Below are 19,479 nucleotides of genomic sequence, written 5' to 3'. Positions count from 1 at the left end.
CCGGAAACAAAAATCAGAATCATTTTATTTGTTATACATTCAACACAATTTACAACACACAGTAATCTGTGTAACATAACACAATTATCTGTGCATCACAGCAAAAATGCTGTGCATAGATTTCGTCCAAATTTTTGGCACTAGAAATCTAAAATTGTGCTTTTTCCATCAACCACTGGTCCAGTACCAAAAGCTCCATTTGTACCATTTTTGGTACAAATACTTTTAGGACTTGTGTGAAAATCTGATGATGTTTTAGGACATATTTATGCAGAAATATAGAAAATTCTAAAGGGTTCACAAATTTTCAAGCACCACTGTATGTCTGTCAGTAATACGCATATTGCAATTTCGTTCAATTCATTTTACGAGATTTATGGCATAGCTGCCAACGGGGGGTATTGTGCTCTCAGAGCACTCTTGTTGGATATGCAGTTAAAACCACTCAAAGATTTGCATTGTTGTGCAATGTGAGAGAATTGCATAGCTTTCTTGGCTTTTGACAGTTGATATGGCGTTTGATTTTTAAATCACAATATTCCTGATAATAAGCCTTTTGGCTGCAGTTGGCTTGCTTGTGAAAACTGTGCTATGTCACAGATCCAGACTCTTAATTCTTCTTTCGCCTGCCTCTTCACTGAAGCAGTGGATGGATGTATATGCTTAAACACTTTCAAGATGTCATTGAATTTTCCAGCGTTGTGGGTGGGAACATGCAGTCGCCCAAGCAGGACTGTTTATTCATGGAGTGGTTTAGAGTTTTGTGGTAAACCAATATTATAGATGAAAGGACGTTTGACAGGTGTGATGCAAATGTGTCACGAAAACTCTTTAATTCAAACCATGTCTCTGTGTGTCAAAGAGGGAAGTGAATGTTTTGGTGTGGATAGGAATATCTTGTCAGGGATGTTTGACTGATCTCCATGAGGAAAAGATTTTGTTTTAACCAAAAACATACATTTCTACTTATAAACAAGCAAACAAACCAAAAATGTTTCCTTACGGTTACTGAGGTTGAGATTAGGGTTAGATATAGGTGTTGACATCGCATTAAGTACTGTAGCTGTGTGTATGCGTGCACAAAGCTATGTGTGTGTGCTGCAGGCTGAGTTTGCCCTCTGTATGCAAGTAACGATCTTCACAGAGATAGTTATTATCTGTATGATTCTAACGTTGAGTTTGATTGTAACACTTAATAAGATTAAAGCAAGTTCCTTGAAAGGCTGATTGATTTTCCCAAAGCTTTTGATGGTGCAAGATGTATTATCTAACACACACACACTCTCTCGCGCACACACACACACACACACAAATGACACAAAGGTTACTGAGAGTAAGAAGATGAAATAAAAGTATATATAATAATAATAATAATAATAAAGGATTCTCAGGTCTTTTGCCTGCGTATGTACGTACATCCTCCAAGGTTCAAAATGATGCGCATTTTGAGATGCAGGCAGCACAGTGGTGTAGTGGTTAGCACTGTCGCCTCACAGCAAGAAGGTCCGGGTTCGAGCCCAATGGCCAACGGGGGCCTTTCTGTGCGGAGTTTGCATGTTCTCCCCGTGTCCGCGTGGGTTTCCTCCGGGTGCTCCGGTTTCCCCCGCAGTCCAAAGACATGCAGGTTAGGTTAACTGGTGACTCTAAATTGACCGTAGGTGTGAATGGTTGTTTGTCTCTATGTGTCACCCCTGTGATGATCTGGTGACTTGTCCAGGGTGTACCCCGCCTCTTGCCCATAGTCAGCTGGGATAGGCTCCAGCCTATGGATGGATGGATTTTGAGATGCTTTTCTGCTCACCACAGCTGTACAGAGTGGTTATTTGAGTTATCGTAGCCTTCCTGTCAGCTCAAACCAGTCTGCTTATGCATCAAAATCCCAGGGGATCAGCAGTTTCTAAGATACTCAAACCAGCCCTTCTGGCTCCATGCCATAATTGAAGTCACTGAGATCATATTTTCCTCCATTCTGATGTTTGATGTGAATTAACTGAATCTCTTGACCTGTATTTGCATGATTTTATGCATTGTGCTGCTGCCACAGGATTGGCTGATTTGGATAACTTCATGAATTACCAGGAGTAAAGGTTTTCATATTAAAGTGGCCAGTAAGTGTATATATTGGGTAAATGAGACACATTTTTAAATAGATAGCTTTATTAAACACAAGATCCACTCAGCTGACACTGGTTTCCATTAAAGATGTGTATAAACTTATGCTAATAATCTATATCTATATATTACATTTGTAAAATATATAATATAACTAATATAAAATAAGTAATGTACATCCCCGATTCCAAAAAAGTTGGGACAAAGTACAAATTGTAAATAAAAATGGAATGCAATGATGTGGAAGTTTCAAAATTCCATATTTTATTTGGAATAGAACATGGATGACATATCAAATGTTTAAACTGAGAAAATGTATCATTTAAAGAGAAAAATTAGGTGATTTTAAATTTCATGACAACAACACATCTCAAAAAAGTTGGGACAAGGCCATGTTTACCACTGTGAGACATCCCCTTTTCTCTTTACAACAGTCTGTAAACGTCTGGGGACTGAGGAGACAAGTTGCTCAAGTTTAGGGATAGGAATGTTAACCCATTCTTGTCTAATGTAGGATTCTAGTTGCTCAACTGTCTTAGGTCTTTTTTGTCGTATCTTCCGTTTTATGATGCACCAAATGTTTTCTATGGGTGAAAGATCTGGACTGCAGGCTGGCCAGTTCAGTACCCGGACCCTTCTTCTATGCAGCCATGATGCTGTAATTGATGCAGTATGTGGTTTGGCATTGTCATGTTGGAAAATGCAAGGTCTTCCCTGAAAGAGATGTCGTCTGGATGGCAGCATATGTTGCTCTAGAACAGGGGTCACCAAACTTTTTTCTCTGGGGGCCACATTGTCGTTCCTGACTGTGATGGGGGGCCGGGGTCGGGTCAACTATATCACATAGAATTGTATGACCCAGACAAATATGACCACCAGCAGGCCTCATTGTGTAGTAGAGATTACTAGCCTGGCACGGCCATCCCCACTACTATATCCCCACTACTATATCCCCACTACTATATCCCCACTACTATATCCCCACTACTATATCAACACTACTATATCCCCACTACTATATCCCCCACTACTATATCAACACTTGATTCCTGGCACATATTTGTTTATCTTTACTAGTGGTTTGCAAAAGTAGTAATTGAGTCTTCACACTTTGTTTTAATTTGAAATACCACAGATATTCCATTTATTTGTTTTCTAATAAAAATAACATCAAAGCTGTCAAGGTAAGAAACATCTGCCTATTTGAGGTGATTGACACTGGCAAAGGTGAGTGGAAAATTATAAATTGTAGGTAGGCCTGTTGATATTATTAATAATATAAATAATAATTGTATGCAGCACTTAATAAAGGTCAAATAAATAGGCCTATAAAATAAATACATTTTAAAAAACAGTGAAATTATAATAATATGAGCAATAGATCACAGCAGTTGTGCTGTGTCCTGCACGTCATTGCTCTCATGGCCAAAGCAAAAAACTCGAATTCTGACGCTTTCTCATTCAGCTGGTCATACACGTTGTCCCCCAAATCTTCGGTTCGCCTGGTCATAGTAGGTGCGGAGAGACTCACCGCATTGAGCGCATCCTTCTTGTCGGGACACACCTCCTCGGCCACAGCAAGCATGCATACTTTAACAAAGTCCCCATCAGTAAACGGCTTTCCATGGGTAGCTAGCAGGTGAGCTACCTTATAGCTAGCTCGCACAGCAGCCTGGTTGATCTGGGTTTGGTGAAGGAATACATTCTGTTGTGCAGCCAGTCCGCATTTCATCCTCCGAATCCTGTCTTCTCTTGTTTGCCCTCGCAAACTAACATACTCTTTGTGGCAGGTTTCGTAGTGACGACGCAGATTATATTCTTTGAAAACCGACACACTTTCTTTACATACAAGACAAAGTGCACGGTCCTTACACTCATAGTTCGAATTATGTGGGAGCCAATGGGAGCTGAGCTCCCATTCCCTCAGGCTCCCATGAAAGAAGCAAACTTAATTTTCTGTGGAAGTCTCTCAAATACGTCATATATCACCATAATAAGCTTGAATAGCCTATATCACCATATAAATATAAATAAAACTCATTTCATTTCCGATCACCATGCAGCCATAACTTTGTATTGAACGTGTTATTAAACCGCAACATGTACGGCTGTACTTCACCACCACACCACTATGCGCGCAAACTGAAATTTGCAGCCTGCGAAATCGAATGTGAAGTCCGAAGAAGACTTGTCCTCTATCTCACAACGATCTTCCTTTGTTTAACAATATATATAATTATATATATATATATATATACATACACAATATATATATAATTTGTTTAACTATATTATATATATATATATATATATATATATATATATATATATATATATATATATATATGCAACACCGTGTGTGTGTGTGGGTGCGTGCATGCGCGCGCCTGTGTGTGAAAGCTGTGCACTTCAGTGCGCAAAAGTGCGCTGGTCCAGGAGAGCGAGTATGCATTGCTTTTTTTTTTTTAAATAGAGACCCCCATAGGGTCAAATTTATACTTCGAACCCTGCTTACACTGAACGAAAAAAATAATCGGTGGTCCACTGTTCTTTAAAAACTCTGCACTCTGTCAGCTTTTCGCTGACCGCTAGCCATTTTGCTGTCCTGAACACTGACAGTTCTCTGCGCGTGCGCTGCCTGTCACTGCTTGATCGCGAGCGTATGACGAAAATTCGGAAAATATGAATAGTTCATTTTATAACTAAATATCAATTTAATTGATAAAATCAACAAAATACAAGATGCAGACATGTTACTATTTGCCGAAAAGCAATTTAAAAAAATAGGCCATGACCACTTTTGGGGATTGCCTCATAGGGCCGGTTCAAGTGATGGGGGGCAGAGGGGCTGGGGGGCCGGTCAAAGGGGGGTGGCGGGCCGGATCTGGCCCGCGGGCCGTAGTTTGGTGACCCCTGCTCTAGAACCTGGATATACCTTTCAGCATTGATGGTGTCTTTCCAGATGTGTAAGCTGCCCATGCCACACACACTAATGCAACCCCATACCATCAGAGATGCAGGCTTCTGAACTGAGCACTGATAACAACTTGGGTTGTCCTTCTCCTCTTTAGTCCAAATGACACGGCGTCCCTGATTTCCATAAAGAACTTCAAATTTTGATTCGTCTGACCACAGAACAGTTTTCCACTTTGCCACAGTCCATTTTAAATGAGCCTTGGCCCAGAGAAGACGTCTGCGCTTCTGGATCATGTTTAGATACGGCTTCTTCTTTGAACTATAGAGTTTTAGCTGGCAATGGCGGATGGCACGGTGAGTTGTGTTCACAGATAATGTTCTCTGGAAATATTCCTGAGCCCATTTTGTGATTTCCAATACAGAAGCATGCCTGTATGTGATGCAGTGCCGTCTAAGGGCCCGAAGATCACGGGCACCCAGTATGGTTTTCCGGCCTTGACCCTTACGCACAGAGATTCTTCCAGATTCTCTGAATCTTTTGATGATATTATGCACTGTCGATGATGATATGTTCAAACTCTTTGCAATTTTACACTGTCGAACTCCTTTCTGATATTGCTCCACTATTTGTCAGCGCAGAATTAGGGGGATTGGTGATCCTCTTCCCATCTTTACTTCTGAGAGCCGCTGCCACTCCAAGATGCTCTTTTTATACCCAGTCATGTTAATGACCTATTGCCAATTGACCTAATGAGTTGCAATTTGGTCCTCCAGCTGTTCCTTTTTTGTACCTTTAACTTTTCCAGCCTCTTATTGCCCCTGTCCCAACTTTTTTGAGATGTGTTGCTGTCATGAAATTTCAAATGAGCCAGTATTTGGCATGAAATTTCAAAATGTCTCACTTTCAACATTTGATATGTTGTCTATGTTCTATTGTGAATACAATATCAGTTTTTGAGATTTGTAAATTATTGCATTCCGTTTTTATTTACAATTTGTACTTTGTCTCAACTTTTTTGGAATCAGGGTTGTACAATATAGTGAGACAAACATATTATTATGATTTAATAATGAATACAATTTGTATTCCATTTATAAAAATATATCTAAATACCATAAAAGTGTTTCCAATATCCATCCATTATCTGTAGCAGTGTTTTCCCCAGAAAAAAATTAAAGCCCTAAATTCTGGCATGATAATACACAGACAATTGAGCGCCAACGGTGCATCGTGAAACTAAGGGGGTGCGGTGGCATGCCCCCTGGAAAATTTTTTTTGAAAATCGATGCTCTCAGGTGCATTTTCAGGGTCTCTGAGAGGTTTTAGATCCATGATTATAGGATAGATTTTACGAGTGTTTCAATGATTTCTGACCTAAATAGTATTAATGTATACACATTTGAAATTTCACCTTAAAGTTCAACATGCAAGTTAAACTGTTTTGTTATAGATTACTTAGGTATATGATCGATTGAAAATCTACGGGGATTCCTTAATTATCTATGATCAAGTAGTGTTGTAACAAAAATGTGCATGAAAATATGACCAGTGGTTTGCTCCATCTTATGCAATCCAATGAAGAGAATCGATCATCATGACCTCCTGTTGATCACAAAGGGATCTGAACCTAAGAACTGCCACCTTAAAATAAGTTGCTGTATTACTATAACTGTAATAATTTAGAATGTTTCTGATGCAATTACCATGTATGTATAACTAAGATACACTGAAAAGAAAAGTAAGGCACTGCATATTATAAAGTTTAAATTTTTGCACTTTATTAAATGGGCTAGATTAAAACATTTAAAGGAAAAGTAAACTTAATTCATACATTTAAGTTTGCAGAAAGATTATGTACTTATAAATATGTTCATGAATGATAATAGACTAGGTCAAACTTTTGTGATTTAAAATCAGTCGGCTTTGTCCGTCTGGTGGGGGACAACATCGGCAGCCAATGAGATCGCTTATAATGAATCGGAAAATTCCGGGATGTCTGACGTTTTCTTTCGATATTTTTATTGGACAGTTTGAACACGTGATCTTGACACAGCCAACAGATTAGTTTGTTTACATCATACCACGCGGACATATTACTTTGACAGAATCAACACAAACATTGAAAAAAAGGCCGCTTGTTTGACACAAATATCAATCAATATGTAAATGGATCTGTTATTTGCTCTCCTATGTATCTAGTTACTTGTGGGTAGGAAATTTAACGTATTGGTATAAATCTAAGCGTATCGGATTTTAACTAAAGCGACTAAGCGTATCGGCAGGCAGAGCAAGCGTATCGGGCCCGATACGCTAAAACGCTTTGGGGAAAACCATGCTGTAGCTGCTTATCCTGTTCTACAGGGTCATGGGCAAGCTGGAGCCTATCCCAGCTGACTATGGGCGAGAGGCGGGGAACACCCTGGACAAGTTGCCAGGTCATCACAGGGCAGACACAGAGACAAACAACCATTCACACTCACATTCACACCTACGGTCAATTTAGAGCCACCAATTAACCTAACCTGCATGTCTTTGGACTGTGGGGGAAACCGGAGTACCCGGAGGAAACCCACGCAGACATGGGGAGAACATGCAAACTCCACACAGAAAGGCCCCCGTCGGCCACTGGGCTCGAACCCAGAACCTTCTTGCTGTGAGGCGACAGTGCTAATCACTACACCACTGTGCCACCTGTGTTTCCAATGGTTAATTCAAAATTTCTTAGTAGTCTCAGAGTTTTTAACGTTAGTCAGGCAGAGAATTGTATAACATGGCAGCTGATAAAGCAAAAGTCCTGTGTCCTGATTGAGTTTATTTTCACAATATGATTATTGTTCTTTATTCGTGTGTTTATAATTATGGACATCAAAGTTTTTAACAAAAATTTTACATCTGTATTCTGGTAGAAGTCAGTTCATACATTTGTACACCATCAGACATTTGTTCAATTTCCATCTTTCATCAATAGGACCCCAATTTAGCTTTCTGAAAAGGACTTCAGAACATTTCTGTGAAGATTCTCAGTCATCCACTTACATAGTAATCTGTGGTTGGTAGAAGAGAGCAACTGGACTTGCTTGAAGAGTCTTGAAAACGTTTCACCTCTAATCTGAAAGGCTTCCTCAGTTCTGTCTGACTAATAGGGAGTATCAGGTATTTATCTTCTCATGGATCATCATAGAATCAGAATCAGAATTCTGATGACTGCATTGTAGGTGGCCGATAAAAGACGTCCCAGACACCCACCTCTGTTCAGTGATGGCACAGACATGTTTCTACGCACTTTGGGATGAGATCCCTTCAACTGGTATGCATGACAGGACTTCCAGAAAACTGGCAGACATCTTAGCCAGAGAGGATCGTTCATTTTTGTCAACCTGGAAGGGCCATCACTGAACAGAGGTGGGTGTCTGGGACGTCTTTTATCGGCCACCTACAATGCAGCCATCAGAATTCTGATTCTGATTCTATGATGATCCATGAGAGGATAAATACCTGATACTCCCTATTAGTCAGACAGAACTGAGGAAGCCTTTTCGACGAGAGGTGAAACGTTTTCAAGAATCTTCAAGCAAGTCCAGTTGCTCTCTTCTACCAACCACAGATTACTTCAGAACGTTCTTCCCTGAGTTTTCTTCTTGAGTATCAAACGTGCGCCTGTTTTCTGCAAACGAGAGCCTTTCCAACTTGGTCACCTCTGCATTCAACCAGACCAACATCACAGTACTCGAAGAGAGGTAAAAGCAAGGTGTTAAAGATCATCTTGCTGGTCTTAGTATCGATCTATATATATATATATCTATATATATATATAGAAGTATAGAATCTTCAAGCAAGTCCAGTTGCTCTCTTTTACCACCCACAGTTTACTATGACCTGGATGACTGAGAATCTTCACAGATATGTTTCCACGCACTTTGGGATGAAAACCCTTCAACTGGTGCGGGAGTATGAGAGGACTTCCAGAAAACTGGCAGACTACAGAAACCACCTGCGTTTCAACCTGAGATGCCGACAATCCAACATTATCCCCACTAGCCTACGCCTGCGTTCAACGGTCAAAGGACACCGAGCTGAAATAATCCTTCAGAAAGCCCAGAAGCAGCTTCTCAACGAGAGAGTGAGACAAGTGCATTTCACCATCGATGCTCTCCAGAACAAGACTGAACTGATATTTGAAGAATTGACAGTACTTCTTCCCAGTGAAGTTTTGGAACGAGTCTCTGAGTTCACTGAGAAGGCACAGATTTCACAACATACCAAAAGCAAGGAACGACAGATGCGCAAATTTCAAACATTGCTGTCTAAAAACCACCTCCTCCAGCAAGACAGAAGTACTGACTTGGAGGAAGAAATCTGACCAGACTACACAACCGGACATAGACGAGAAATGGGTGAAGAACTTATCCGACAGGGTACTCACCCAACCAGAGAAAGATGTTTTATCCAAGGGACTTAACTTTGCAGTTTCACCAGAGCGGATACCAGTGGTAGACCTCATCACAGTCACAGAGTCAGCCATCAGAAACAATAGTCTGACCAACACAGAGGCAGAACAACTTAGACTGAAGATATCAGCTGCTCTGTCCAGTGCGAAAGCACCCCCCTCCAACCTCACCAGCCAAGAGACAAGGGCTCTTACATTGCTTCAAAGAGACCGAAACATCACCATCCTTCCTGCTGACAAAGGGAGATGCACAGTGGTGCTAAACACAGCAGACTACCACTCCAGGATGACCAGTCTCCTCAGCGACACAACCACCTATGAAACCATGAGGCGGGACCCCACCTGTTGTTACAAAAAGAAAGTTGTTAGCTGCCTGCAACAACTAGAAAAGGACCAAGCCATCAACTGATCTCTGTACTACAGATTGTACCCTGGGGAAGCCGTTCCTCTCATATACGGACTCCCCAAGATTCACAAGGAAGGAGCTCCACTCAGACCTATCATCAGCAGTATAAACTCTGCCACCTATAACATTGCCAAACACCTAGCCACCATCCTGGCTCCTCTTGTTGGGAATACGCCACACCACGTCAAAAACTCCCAAGATTTTGCTACTAAAGTTGCAGACCTCAAACTCGACTCAGATGAAACCATGGTTTCCTATGATGTGACTTCTCTTTTCACCTGCATTCCCACCACAGAAGCAGTTGAATCTGTTAGAAAATGACTCCTTCAAGACAGCACCTTACTGGATAGGACGAACCTCACCACGGACCAGATTTGCACCCTGCTTGACCTCTGCCTGACTACCACTTATTTCCAGTTTAATGAAAGTTTCTACAGACAGAAGCATGGATGCGCCATGGGCTCACCAGTGTCCCCTATTGTGGCCAATCTTTACATGGAGGAAGTGGAACATAAAGCTTTGACCACTTTTTCAGGAGTTGCTCCCAGCCACTGGTTCAGATATGTTGATGACACCTGGGTTAAAATCAAAACCCATGAGATGGAAGCCTTCTCTAAGCACATCAATGCAGTGAACATCAATTTCACTCAGGAGGATGTCAGTGGGAATAATCTAGCCTTCTTGGATTGTGATGTATACATTTGACAAGACAGAAGCCTTAGCATCGAGGTCTACCGGAAACCCCCACACACAGACCGGTACCTACTCTTCGACTCTCACCACCCACTGGAACACAAATTGGGGGTCATTAGGACCTTGCAACACAGGGCTCAGAACATCCCTACAACGGTAGAGGGAAAAGAGAAGGAGCAGAATCACATCAAGAAAGCACTTCAGAACTGCGGGTATCCCAACTGGTCTTTCTTCAAGAGCAGAAAAAGGAACATAATGGACAAGGAGGATAACAGGAACAAACGCAAGAACATTGTCATTCCCTACATTTCTGGTCTATCTGAGAAACTCAGGAGGATCTTCTACAAACACAACATTCCAGTACATTTCAGACCCAGTAACACCCTGAAGCAGAAACTGGTCCACCCTAAAGACAGAATAGCCAGACACAAACAGGACAACATAGTGTATGCAATTCAGTGCAGTGAGGAATGCACGGACTCATATATATTGGGGAAACAAAACAACCGCTTCACAGGCGCATGGCTCAACACAGGAGAGCCAGTTCCTCAGGCCAGGACTCTGCTGTCTACCTTCATCTTAACAACAAAGGACACTCATTTCAGGATTGCAACGTACGCATTTTAGCCAGAGAGGATTGTTAGTATGAGCGATGAGTTAAAGAAGCCATTTTTGTCAACCTGGAATGGCCATCACTGAACAGAGGCCACCTACAATGCAGTCCTTGGCACATTTCCCAGACAACTGAATGCACACCAAAACCCAGCTGTTTTCAGTGACTCACAGGAGGTCAGAGAGAATCAGCATTCCATTGATCACCCTAACAGGCAATCCATTGATCACCCTAACGACTCTCGAGGCCGTTCACACCCAGCCACCAGTGACCCACACCAACAGGATGACTCAACGACACCTTAGATGAGCTTTTCATCCATGAGAGGATAAATACCTGATACTCCCTATAGATAGTTTTCACATGACGTCACAGAGTCGGGGATTCCCTAGTGGCGGCCACCTTGCGAGTCAAGCTTACCGTACGGGTGACTGAGCACACATTGTACGCGCGAGTACAAAGTCTTCAAAAGAACCCAAGCAGGCTATTTAAAGCTAGCAATGGTGCACACCTATTGTATTCACGGCTGTCGTAATAGGTCAGATGATGACGTCAAGCAGAGCTTTTATGGAATTCCCACTGTACGGGAGCACGAAGGCCAGCAAACAAAGAAACTCAGCATACAAAGGAGAAATCTATGGCTTGCGAGAATCAACCGCAAGGATTATCAGCCTTCCAAACACCGCAAAGTCTGCTCTGATCATTTTATAAGTGGTAAGTTGTTTAAATAAACAATCAATTGTGTTTAAGTTTGTTTTTGGAAACCAAAACATCATGTGAACAATCTCTGGAGAATGCCTAACTGGAACCGCTGAGTGTACGTTTACATTGTAATGTACACTTAATATCGCTCCTTTGTCACGTTTCTCTTTGAAACTTGTCACTTCACTCACGCAAGGGTCATTTTTGAAAAACATTTTAGGTCTATTCTGTATGATTTGATTTGTGTTTGGGATGCAAACAGCGCGCCTTTTGGCGGATACCGCCTGAATCGCGCAGATCTGATTTTTTTTTTTTTTTGGGGGGGGGGGGGCGTTGGAGTGTCTGATTATAATTTCAAAGTAAATTCTGTATTAAAATTACTAAATAAGCAAATCCGTTAAAGTCCACGAAACAGGAAGTATAAGGATGAGAAAAAAACAGTTTAAATCGTAAAGCTTTGTGCAGCCCGAGCAGTGTGCAGGACTGCGCAAATGTGCGCAGCTTTGCGATTTAAACTGTTTTTCCTCATCCTTATACTTCCTGTTTCTGGACTGTAATGGATTTGCTTATTTAGTAATTTTTATACAGAATTTACTTTGAAATTATAATCAGACACTCCAACGCCCCCCCCAAAAAAAAAAAAATCAGATCTGCACAATTCAGCCATGAAAAAGGCGGCATCCCACAAAAGTCGCGCTGTGAATATATAAAGTTGTATATATCAGACAGCCTTTAAAGTTTGATGAAGTCAGTTTCAGGCTTTGGAGCAGGCTTTGGCAGTTTCAGGCTTTGGCAGCCCTGCATAGTCACTTGAAAATGCATCTTTGTCCACTTCATAGGGGTCAATTCCCCCAATCAAGACCAGTTTGGCTGCATACCGTTGTCGTGAGATGTCGTCTAATGTATCTATATACTTCTGTTTGCTTGATTTTGCTGACATTGATTTTTATTTTAGAAAACTGACTATATAACTTCATAAATTCGTCCAAGATAACGTAGCCGGTAATGGCGATGGTCCGTTTTGTTTGCCCCACAAGATGGCGGCTGGAGAATCTTCACAGATATCTTTGTATCAATGCATTTTCTTAAACATCCCACTTTTCACTACTTTTCTAAGTAGTGATTAGCACCTGAAGGTTACGGTAATGTGCCTACATAAATTGGCTCCCCTATTTATTCCTTTTTAGACTGTGTGGATTGTATTATATTTTCCAATATGCACTCTGGATGTGCACTCCAAACAGTCCGCATATCTGAGCTGGTTCTGGAGCAGGGTGAGAGAAGAGCAGCAGAAGGAGCGAACAGCCATCACCTGCTCTAACACAAGTCCAGATGGAGGAACCCAGATGGTGCTGTGTCATGGCCACTGACATCCCAATAAACCACTGATTGATGGCTCATTACCTAACCCCTAGGTGCGGTCAGCTGATGACCCCCTCATCCTATCCCATGTTTGTGTAGCAGCTTCTTTTATTATACACCATGTGATTTGTTATTTCATTTGGGAGAATGCCACTGGGGTGGCCATTTTGGTTGCGGACTGTACTGTGCTGTGGCGTTTTTGCTTTATGAGTCTAGTTCATCTCAGGAGTTGTTAAGCAGTCATGTTCCTGAAAGAGAAGCATGACAGTTTGTCTAGGAGACGGAGGTAGAGCACAATTGTGCCCTGATGTGCTGTCACCGGCTTACATGCATGTCAGGCTGTCAGGAATGAAGCCCACATTTAACAGCACAACCACTGGGTTTCTGGCTCATTCTAATGGAAACGTAATTAAAACAGAATGAAAACCCTTTAAAATAAAAAGCACATTTTTTTTCTGATGCAGACATGATTTGAGAAACAATTATTAAAGAATTCTTAAAATTCCAGTCATTTAATATTGAAAATTGAATTGAAATTGAAGAATTAATAATATTATCATTTATATACTGTAATATATTTTTTCAAAATTTTGTTCTATTTAAAATCCAGTGTGGTCCAAAAGTCTGAGACCACATTCAGTATGTTTACATACACACTAATATTCCGTATATGATGATATTTGGTGGCATGGTGGTGTAGTGGTTAGCGCTGTCGCCTCACAGCAAGAAGGTCCTGGGTTCAAGCCCAGCGGCCGACGGAGGCCTTCCTGTGTGGAGTGTGCATGTTCTCCCCGTGTCTGTGTGGGTTTCCTCCGGGTGCTCCGGTTTCCCCCACAGTCCAAAGACATGCAGGTTAGGCTAATTGGAGGCTCTAAATTGACCGTAGGTGTGAATGTGAGTGTGAATGGTTGTTTGTCTCTATGTGTCAGCCCTGTGATGACCTGGCGACTTGTCCAGGGTGTACCCCATCTTTCGCCCATAGTCAGCTGGGATAGGCTCCAGCTTGCCTGCGACCCTGCACAGGATAAGCGGCTACAGATAATGGATGGATGATAATATTCAGAATTTGATCCGGTTCATGTAAACAGCGTGTTCCGTTTTTGATATTCTGAATTTGGCTTTATTTTGAATTTAGCATTTTCCAATTAAAGGAGAACTGAAGTCATTTTTAAACTTGCTTTATTTCTTAATTAACATGTTTTCAGTTTTAGTAACCTTATATCGTGACTCGTATTGGCAACTAATTGTAATTAAATATCAGACTTATCAGCTTTTTCGGGTTTTAGCCATGTTGAATTTAGTTTGTTTGGTCCACAGCAGGCATCACTTATCTGCGCGATCTTCACGATACTTGTGCGAGACTTCGAAACGTGAAGTGTCAGCCAGGTGTCAGTGCTGCCATTTTGAAAACTGTCTTCCAAATGAAATATTGCACAAAAACGAGTTTAAATGACAATTACTGCCTACTGTACTTTTTTCAAACTTTCCTGATTGCTATCAAAACAAACAAAACTTCTGGCTTGATTACATCAGCATTCGAAAGAGGGCGCGCGTGTCTTTTGAAAACCCCTGTGTCTGAAATCGCTCCTTACTCACTATATAGGGCACTATATAGTGGGGACGCCATTTTGTAGTGCTGTCCAAAACCTTATGCCGCTTTTCCACCACCAACGCGGCTGAGTTGGGCTGAGCCGTGCCGTGGTGAGTCGGGCTGAGTCGAGCTGTGTGGGGCTGTTGGAGTTGCATTTCGACTACAACCGCGCTGAACCGTGCTGGCTGGAAGTGGGTGGACACATTGGGTGGAGTTAGTGAAAGTGGGTGGACGTCACGTGATGTCGTTAGGCGGTGCAAACAGTGACATCAGTGACCTTTTAAGCGGTAGTCTCACGACCCGGATAGTAAACAATAAACATGGAGGACATGGAGTCGTTAGTGTTGCCGGTCTTGGTGCTGTGGCTTGTTGTCACCGACAACGCCAACAGATACTGGCAAGAGCGTATAGATGAGGCGAGGCGCATAAGGCTTCAGAAATTCTCGTAATTCGTAATTCTTCTTCTTCCGGGTTTACGGTGTTTACAGATCCCAGCGTGCTCGCGGGGCGTGTGTGGGCATGTGAGTACACTCCTCCTCACCAATCAGTGCACAGGGGAGTGTCTCCTCATGCCCCTAGCCCCACTCGGCTCGGTTTGGCTCGCTTCAGCCCCACTCCAAAACCGTGCGAGTTTTGGGTGCTGAGTAGGGCTGAAGCGAGCTGAGTCGTGCTGCTCTGAGGTAGTCGAAATGCGAGCCGTGTCTGGCTGAAGTGAGCTGAAAAAGGGTAGTGGAAAAGGGCCATTAGTGAGGATTATTTACACCCTACCGGTATATAGTGCACTCAAAGTATCCCACAATGCATCACGAAAAGTAGTGTACAACGATGGTCACTAACAAAGCAATATATCCCATCATGCATTGCGGTCGTGCTGAAAGAAATCAATTTAAAAGTCTCAAATTTGATTTAATAAAAGACAGCAACAAAGAAGAAAGTACTCAGCCTTGATTTAAAAAAAAACTGAAAGCTGCAATTTCTTTGTATTGATTAATGTGGGAAATGCGCTTAGTATAATATGGATTTAGCACAAAAACGCATGCATGTACTTATTATTTTGAAAACCCACCAGCTGACTGATCTGGCACGTTTTAATTGTGCGACAGTAATGACATAAATACCAGCGCGACGGACTAGTGTCTGAAAGGTTTTTTTTTTTTTTCAATTTTCCAATGAGCTCACTATATAGTCCACTATATAGTAATTCCTTATATAGGGAGTAAGGAGTAGTGAACGAGTGAGCGATTTCGGACACAGGGAACGTTGGCAGATGCTGGTCACTTTGATTTCCGCTGTACATTTTACTTCTATCCTACGATGTCTCGCACAGGTCTCAACGAATCTTGTTTACAGCCATTGCTTTGACATATGGACTGATAGATTACATAGCATATTTCAAACACTCATAACTTGCTATAGTAGGGACAAAATAGCTGTCAGAAATACATTCCTATATTTAATAAAATGAGAAATAGAATTTTGATGATGATAAATTTGCCTTCAGTTCTCCTTTAAAACATATGGAATATTCTGATGTTATTCGGGTTTTCGGAGCATTCTTTGGATTTGTATACAGCCCAGTCGGAATATGCGTCTCACAGTTTGTGAGGATGGGGTGGAGATGGCAGCTGCATGTGGACGGGAATATTAGTGGAATATTCATATTAGCCATGTAATCAGCTTAGTAGGAATATTGTCTTTTTCGGAATGAGGGCAGAAAACAGAATATTTTGTGCTCATAAACATAGTGCATGAAAATGTTTTGTTTTGGGGTCTTTTCTGGAATTGGGAAGAAACAGAAGGTTTTAGAAATATGAAATATTTAAAATAAAGGAAGTACATGTTCAGTATTCAAGATTCTGCACTATTTCTCGGTCCCTATTTAAATGTAAGCGAATGTATGATCTTGACCACGTTCACAGTTTTGTACAGAAGATCAGATTTTCCTCATGCCTGCTCTCTTCTACTGAAGCATGTGTTCAGATGACACTCCAATGGATTTGATTTAAAATGGATCATAAAGTTTTGCACAAACTTGTGGAGTCCATGCAGCTCGAGTACAGACTGTCATTAAAGCAAAAAAGGGGACGAACCAGGGGCGGCACGGTGGTGTAGTGGTTAGCGCTGTCGCCTCACAGCAAGAAGGTCCTGGATTCGAGCCCCGGGGCCGGTGAGGGCCTTTCTGTGTGGAGTTTGCATGTTCTCCCCGTGTCCGCGTGGGTTTCCTCCGGGTGCTCCGGTTTCCCCCACAGTCCAAAGACATGCAGGTTAGGTTAACTGGTGACTCTAAATTGACCGTAGGTGTGAATGGTTGTCTGTGTCTATGGCTACGTTTACACTAGACCGTATCTATCTCGTTTTCTTCGTGGATGCACTGTCCGTTTACATTAAACCGCCTGGAAACGCCAGGAAACGGGAATCCGCCAGCGTCCACGTATTCAATCCAGATCGTGTCAGCTCCGGTGCTGTGTAAACATTCAAAATACGCGGATACGCTGTGCTGAGCTCTAGCTGGCGTCTCGTTGGACAACGTCACTGTGACATCCACCTTCCTGATTCGCTGGCGTTGGTCATGTGACGCGACTGCTGAAAAACGGCGCGGACTTCCGCCTTGTATCACCTTTCATTAAAGAGTATAAAAGTATGAAAATACTGCAAATACTGATGCAAATACTGCCCATTGTGTAGTTATGATTGTCTTTAGGCTTGCCATCCTTCCACTTGCAAGTAGTAAGTGATATGCGCTGGGATCACACACACAGCGGCTCAGTCCCGAATCGTGGCTTGTGCACTTCACTCGCGCGCTCTGTGAGCTGCGCAGGGCCGGAGTGCGCACCCTCCAGAGGGCACTCGCTGTTCAGGGCGGAGTGATTTGGAGCGCAGGATGCCTGCGGAGCCGAGCGTATCCGCGTATTGGCGTTGCTGTGTGCACGGCTAACGGTTTTAGTGTAAACGCGAATCGTTTTAAGAACGTTAATCTGATGATCCGCTGATTCGACGTAATGTAAACGTAGCCTATGTGTCAGCCCTGTGATGACCTGGCGACTTGTCCAGGGTGTACCCCGCCTTTCGCCCGTAGTCAGCTGGGATAGGCTCCAGCTTGCCTGCAACCCTGTAGAAGGATAAAGCGGCTAGAGATAATGAGATGAGATGAGGGGACGAACCAAATCAGAAGAAAATCTGAAATTCATGTAAATATTTCAAAGATTCTACTTTTCACTCAAGTTGTTCTCAATATTATAACTTGTACTGAAGAATATTTTATTATTAGCTATTTTAAACCATGAGTAACTTGACAGGTTAGTTGATAAGTAGGACAACATCTTCCCAACACTGCTGTTGAATGACATCTGTAAATTCTGATGAATAAATATACATCTGGACAAGCAGTGATGTATCACAAACAGGAACAAACAAGAAATATTTATAAAATTTGCAAAAATTCAGAGAGAGTACTTTTATTAACAAAAAATCATTATAGTATAAGTATAGATTAAACAAAAAAAAATACATGCATTTTGCAGGCAAGGGCCTGACATTATAACTTTAGTGATGAGCATAAATCAGGGAGCTTTTCCTTGTGACTGCCACCTCTGGCTTGTTCAGTAGGGACCTACCTACAATATGGTGCAAAATTTTAGGCACCCTGGGTTTCTTTTTTTTTTCTTTTTTTTAGTGCGAACTTTTGTTATAGATTTTTATTTGATGACAGACATTACCGAGTCAGTACAAAAACATTTTAGATTCCAAGCATTAATTTTCCAGCACAAAATTAAAATGTTACAGAAAAATGTTTATCAGTAAAGAAAGCAGCATATTACCGTATGTAAGAGACAAAAAAACATAATGAAGGCTGCTGGGTTTTGGTGCAAAATGAAGACGCGAGTGTGACAGTCAAAGTGTCCAGAAGAACTGTGGCTGGTTCTGGAAGATGCTCAGTAAAACCTACAGCTCATTTCCTTATCAAACTGCACTCACTGTACCTGAGACTACTATTTTTTTTTTTTTAAGCAAAGGGTCGTCTCACACCAAATACTGACTGTTTCATTTATTACAGTTTACTACTCCTTTATAGTACTTTTTTAAACGTAGAAACTTTTAATTTCATTATTTTTGAAGGCATCTTTGCTCAACAGTGTTTTGTTACATGTGCCAAAGACACTTACACAGTACTGTATAATCTACATCTGGACTTCTGTAAAGCTGCTTACTGACAATGTCTGTTGTTGATATATGGGCGGCACGGTGGTGTAGTGGTTAGCGCTGTCGCCTCACAGCAAGAAGGTCCGGGTTCGAGCCCTGTGGCCGATGAGGGCCTTTCTGTGCAGAGTTTGCATGTTCTCCCCGTGTCCGCGTGGGTTTCCTCCGGGTGCTCCGGTTTCCCCCACAGTCCAAAGACATGCAGGTTAGGTTAACTGGTGACTCTAAATTGACCGTAGGTGTGAATGGTTGTCTGTGTCTATGTGTCAGCCCTGTGATGACCTGGCGACTTGTCCAGAGTGTACCCCGCCTTTCGCCCGTAGTCAGCTGGGATAGGCTCCAGCTTGCCTGCGACCCTGTAGAACAAGATAAAGCGGCTAGAGATAATGAGATGAGATGATATATATATATATATATATATATATATATATATATATAT

At 41.9% G+C, this 19,479-nt stretch overlaps 1 protein-coding gene across 8 annotated transcripts in view; it reads left to right on the top strand.

The window, feature by feature from the left end:
• Positions 1-19,479, top strand: part of samd12 (sterile alpha motif domain containing 12) — a 269,788-nt gene that overhangs the window by 172,676 nt on the left and 77,633 nt on the right. The window lies entirely within an intron of this gene.

This window comes from Neoarius graeffei, chromosome 16, assembly GCF_027579695.1.
Source record: "Neoarius graeffei isolate fNeoGra1 chromosome 16, fNeoGra1.pri, whole genome shotgun sequence".
Classification (NCBI taxonomy): domain Eukaryota; kingdom Metazoa; phylum Chordata; class Actinopteri; order Siluriformes; family Ariidae; genus Neoarius; species Neoarius graeffei.
The sequence above is the reverse complement of the archived record's forward strand: the minus strand, read 5'-3'. Positions and strand labels throughout refer to the sequence as shown.